Source organism: Danio aesculapii, chromosome 15, assembly GCF_903798145.1.
Source record: "Danio aesculapii chromosome 15, fDanAes4.1, whole genome shotgun sequence".
In the NCBI taxonomy this organism is placed as follows: domain Eukaryota; kingdom Metazoa; phylum Chordata; class Actinopteri; order Cypriniformes; family Danionidae; genus Danio; species Danio aesculapii.
Window position 1 is genome coordinate 36,290,624 of NC_079449.1, and position 6,138 is coordinate 36,296,761.

General features: G+C 37.7%; 1 long non-coding RNA gene across 1 annotated transcript; it reads right to left on the reverse strand.

Annotated features, from left to right (window-relative positions):
* Positions 1–3,609: 3,609 nt before the first annotated feature.
* Positions 3,610–4,490, reverse strand: LOC130242299 (uncharacterized). The gene is made up of 4 exons (XR_008838961.1): positions 4,451–4,490; positions 4,172–4,359; positions 3,938–4,026; positions 3,610–3,845 (listed from the first exon to the last, which is right to left on the reverse strand). It is a non-coding gene; the product is annotated as an uncharacterized LOC130242299 (long non-coding RNA).
* Positions 4,491–6,138: the final 1,648 nt, after the last annotated feature.

Here is a 6,138-nt window from a genome sequence, read left to right on the forward strand (position 1 = left end):
TAATAGTTTTTTGTCAATTACAGTTAAAAGATGGTATTTACACTGCATATTAATAAACAGTAAATGCTGTTTACAGTACACTCATGTGTTAATAGATGGTAGATGCTATTTACACTAAGTATTAGCAGTATATGCCATTTAAACAAAATGTTAGCAGAAGGTACATGTATGCTATTTATAATGTATTAATAAAAGGGATATATATATTTACACTAAGAGCTGAAAGACGGTACACCCATATGTTGCACTACACCTATCTAATAAACAAACAATATATAACTAATCAGTGAAAAAAATTGCAGGATCAATTACTGTAGTATAATTTCCTACAGTAATGTTAGGATTATATGATTTGTTCTAAAATGTATAGAAACCTTATAAATTAAATCTATATAGAAACAGACATGACACCATTTAAAATAAACACAATTTATTTATTTTTTGTCATTCTTACCATGAAAAGCATCATTGTCTGCTGCAAGGCCTCTCCATTCTGGAAAACAATCAAAAAACAAACAAAAACAATAATAAACACATGAATGGCTAACTTGTAGTTGTCTCTGCAAATTAGGCTAAAACAGCATTAACATGAAAAACTCACTTATGCACTTTCCAATCTTCCAGTAGGTTTGTGTTTAATGTATATTAACACATCTATGTCTTTCTGGGTGAATTCATTTATTTTCTTCAAAATACAAGTGCTCGGCATTCTGGGAAAAACTGTTATTCAGTTGTCTCACATAAATTGACAGATGCATCTCATGTGACAGTGGCTGGCAATGCTGATGAAGCCCAGGTTTCGGTAATAGCGGCCTTCAGCTCTTCTGTGTTGTAGAATTTGGTTTTTCATATCTTCCTCTTCACAATGCACAACAGTTTCTTTCATAAGAGTTTTTCGTCGGGTGAGCTTGCTGCCCAGTCACATATAGGGATACCATGGGCCTTAAAACACATACTTTTTGCAGTGTGGACAGGTGCCAAGTCCTGCTGGAAAATCAAATTAGCATCTCCATAAAGTTGTCCACACTGTCCACACTGCAAAAAGTACTAATACCTGGTTTAAGGACCATGCTATCCCTGTATTTTATTGGCCAGCAAACTCACCTGACCTAAGACTCATATAATCTATAGTGAACAGAAAGATGTGAGACACCACACCCAACAACATAGAAGAGGCAACTTGGGATTCATAACACCTCAGCAGTGCCATAAACCGACTTCCTCCATGTCATGTCACATTAGTGAAGTAAATCAAACGACAAGAACTGATTGCTGTACATGTTCATACCTTTCAGTAGTCCAACATTTGTGTTACAAAATTCTTTTTTATTGGTCTTAAGTAATATTCAAATTTTCTGACATACTGATTTGAGTTTTCATTAGCTGAGTAGCGAAATTAGCTCTGTTTATGTATATTAATAATCAATAATAACGAGTTATTACTAATTATTAATATTCTGAATTAACTTATTGTTAATTTGGATAAATAAAATAACAATGACGTCTTTAATTATTTATCTATTTAGAAAGGGAATTATAACTACTTCTTGTGAAGTAGATTAATCATTTACAAGTTTTGATTAACTTAAATCAGCTTGTTGCTGTCAGGGAAGGCAAGAGGATTCAAGTGCAGGTCAAAATATATATTTTTATTTATCTAGTTGGCTGGGCAATAACAAAAACCTCCAGCCGAAAGGGCTGGAAAACCCACAGAGGGATAAAAAATCTCCAGGCAAAAATAAAAGAATATAAAAACCAAGGATGGCCTGTAGAGGGCAGACAGCAATCTAGTACGCCAATCAACAGTGTAAAAACAAAAGAAAACTAATGCACTACCAACTGTCCCAACAGACAGAACGAGAGGATTAAATAGGAAGACTAATGAAGGTAAACTACAGGCAGGTGTGAATGAACTAATGATCTAATGAGTAAAATGACAAGTGGGTGGGGTGAGACAGCGGAGCACATGGCGAGCTGTCAAACTAACGCCATGTGCGCCGAGAAAAACAAAACAAATGAACGTGACGACAACATGCAGGTGACAGACCATGACAGTACCCCCACCCCTAGGAGCGCCACCTGGCGCCTCAGGGGAGGGGCTTACCCCGTCGCCGGTGAAAGTTCACAATCAATGTCCGGTCCAGAACATGCCGAGCCGGAATCCAACTCCTCTCCTCAGGACCATAACCCTCCCAGTCCACTAGATACTGAAAACCCCGGCCCCGGCGTCTGACATCCAGCAATCTCCTGACACTGTATGCAGGAGAACCATCCACTAGGCGAGGGGGGGGAGGGGCAGGGGAAGAGACAGCAGGGTTAAGACTAGATCTAAACACAGGTTTAACCCTGGATACATGAAAAACAGGGTGTACCCGACCAAGAGTGGGAGGCAACTTGAGCCGAACTGCCACCGGACTCAAGACCTTGGTGATGAGGTATGGGCCAATGAACCTGGGAGCCAATTTACGTGAGGCTACCCTAAGAGGCAGGTCCTTGGTGGATAACCATACCTTCTGACCACACACATATTCAGGTGGGGGGGTCCGATGACGGTCGGCTGCTGCTTTGGTTCGTCTAGAGGTCCGAGCCAAGACCTCCCTAGCCCTCATCCAGGTGCGGCGGCACCGTCGAACAAAGGCCAAGGCCGACGGAACTGCAGCGTCAGGTTCCTGTGAGGGGAACAGAGGAGGTTGATAACCCATGGAACAGAGAAATGGGGACATACCTGTAGACGCTACCGGCAGGGAATTATGGGCGTACTCAACCCATGAGAGCTGTTGGCTCCAGGAACAAGGATTCTGGGAGGTCCAATAGTATGATCCTGCACAACTGTAGTGGCTGCACTTTCAGGACCGTACGTTTAGGACCGCATCTTTAGGACCCTAGTTTTTTGTGACATCGCCACCTACTGGATTGGATGACATTGTAAAACTGCATTACTAGGACCGCATTTCTTTTCGGCAGCGCCACCTACTGGATTGGATGGCACAGTGAACTGCATTTCTAGGACCATATTTAACAACGCCACCTACCGAATTTAATTATATAGTGAAAACTTCAGTTGCAGGACTGGATTCCCAGCGCCACCTACCTGATTGGATGATATAGCGGAGACTTTTAGGAGCTTTTTTTTTTTCAAATTGTGCTTTTTGATGTAAAACGTACCAGAAGTTAAAGTGTGAAACACCTGTTGTGAGTAACAATTTTAAATTAAAACAAATGAATTTACAGATAAACAAAAAAATTAAAATGTTTCTTAACTTTACACAAATGAAAAAGTTGAGTGCCTTGAAAGACTTGCATTTCTTGAAAAATACTGTATATGGATGAATCCCCTTGGATTAAACTAATTAGCTCTGTATCAGGACAAATACATTGAAATCAAATGTGATCAGCATATGCAGTAACTAATTTAAAACCAGTTTGTAAAGGATGTAGAGAGACATGACAGAGGATTTATCCACACACAACAGCCACAACAGCACAAAAAGCAGCATTCCTTTAGCTCCTGTGAATGAGAGAGGGAGAGAGAATCTATATATATATATATATATATATATATATATATATATATATATATATATAAACAAATGAAAAGTTGAACCATTTGTTATGCAATTAAATTTAAATTAATATTTATTATAAGTAATAAAAAATATATTTTACCATGTTTAACTGTAATATATATTTCTGGTTTAAACTTATGCACTGTTAGGAGAACCAAAAAGGACACCCAACTGCCAGCTGCAAATTTTTAGGTATATAAGAGCAATACCCACCTATTGAATGGTCTCCCTTCTTTCCTAGATTTTTTGTCAATTTTTCGACTAAATTATTCTACTTCACTGAAATAGAGAACAAGCACTGATGGGTTAATGTAAATATCAGTAACAAAAAGGTTCTCTGAGCATTGTGTCAAAATAAATCATATTCTGACCTGTAATGATATTTTGTGCCAGAAAGGTAGACCTGCTCAGCATCATCTAAAGACAAACCCCTCAAGACCCCCAGAGCATGTATGATGGCCTATGAAAAAATGATTCATTTAAATGAACTAATATACCACCACTGAACAGCAAATATCATTATACATGGGTCGATAAATGAGTAACACCCAGCATGCAATTTATATACAGAAGATTTTGTAAGTGCATTATTTGGTCTGGCATACCTCTGGAAAAAGGACATCACAGATAAGCTGCACTTCATCTGTAAACCTCAGTTTTGTTGGTGTCCTGTGCAGTACGTCTTTAAGATAAGCAAAGGGATATCTTGCTCTTCCTCACTGTCTATGTAGACAGGCACCTGGAAAGATGCTTGCTTACGCAACCACTTAGAGGGCTTCCCGTTGAGTACACCCTATGGGCAAACAATGGTATAAAAACAATTATTTAGAGAAACGTATTACACTAAAGACAAAGATGGATAAATGTGAAGATCGGTGAAGTACCGTCAAATGCTCCTCAGACCCCTTTAACTTTACAATAAAGTTGACAATTCTTTTTTCCTCTGTTGTGGAACAGCCTGAATGTGAAGTGGGATTTCCTCAGAGATAGCACACTTTTTTGGCACCCTGTACACTGGCTGAACTTTTCCTTGGAGCAAGTTTCTGGCCTCATCGGTCCAGAAGGCAAACCGCTGATTAAAAATAACAAGATTAATCTAAAATACTGCATAGCTTTTCCCTACACTACATTACCTTAAAGCTGCATATAGCATAAAACAACTATTGCAAATATTTCCTATTTATCTTAAGATGACGATGACAGTCATTATACTTTATTATACATTATCCAGCAAACACATATGATAACATCCAATATATATATATATATATATATATATATATATATATATATATATATATATATATATATATATATATATATATAAAATGGAAAACAGCACATTAAATTTTTCAAAAGTGTTACAGAGGTGCCATACCCTTCTATTTTGAAGTCTTATAATTCATGATGTGTCCATTTTCTTCAAGATAAAGAGTAAACAAACATACAAAAGTGAGAATTTTTTTCTAACATTTTCTCTAAATCAGGGGTGTCCAAACTTAGTCCTGGAGGGCCAGTGTCGTGCAAATTTTAGTTCCAACCACAATCAAACACGCCTGGGCTAGCTAATCAAGCTCTTGCTAGGCTTTCCAGAAACATCTTTACAGGTGTGTTGAGGCAAGTTGGAGCTAAAATCTGCAGGACACCGGACCTCCAGGACCGTTTGGACATCGCTGCTTTAAACAAACTTACCTCCTGGAATTCAATTGCCACACCGGTCACAGAGCAAAGGGTATACTGCAATAGAAAAGATGGAAAAGCTTTTATTCACAGTGTTGACAAAGGCTTGTTTATACTTAGTTAAAAACCTTAGACCTCACCATAAGCATAAAAACCCCACATTCATTACCACAGCTCTGGCGTGGCAAGCCCTAAAAGTAACAAAAAAGATACAGATGAAAGCCACTGTCTATCTCTTGTAGTTATATTTGTTTGAAATAGCCATTTGTTTAGTCACAGCAACATCATGCCCAGTCTTCTCAGTCCAGTTTCCAGGATCAATTTGTTGTGCAAGATTTCTACAAAAAAAGAAAAGAAAAGGATAAGAACGCAGGCTGAGAATATCAGTACAGTCTATAGGGACGTAGGCAAAATATACCAGTACAGCCTATAAGAACACAGGCAAAATACACTAGTACAGCCTATAGGAACGTAGTCAAAATATATCAGTATAGCCTATAGGAATGCAGTCAAAATATATCAGTACAGCCTGTGTACTGTATCATACAGCATGTGTACTGTATCATACAGCATCTCTTCAATTCAGGCAGGGATCTCCCTTGTTGGATCATTTTATGCATCTTGAAAAAGAGAGAGCCTAATAGTTAGTGTATTTGGTAATTAAATAGCTGCATACTATGAATAATTTCTTAAGAATTAACAAATAGTTAGTTCATCACTTGCTAAGCATTAAATCTACAATAACAGACATTAGTAAGTAGTTTAAATACAGCTGCAGATGCTGTATTCTTTATTTATAATGCGATTCTTTTTTCAATAATGAAGTATTGCATTATTTACATACCAGTTATTTAAGAGTAATTGGTGCTTTAGTGATTAATGAACATGTATA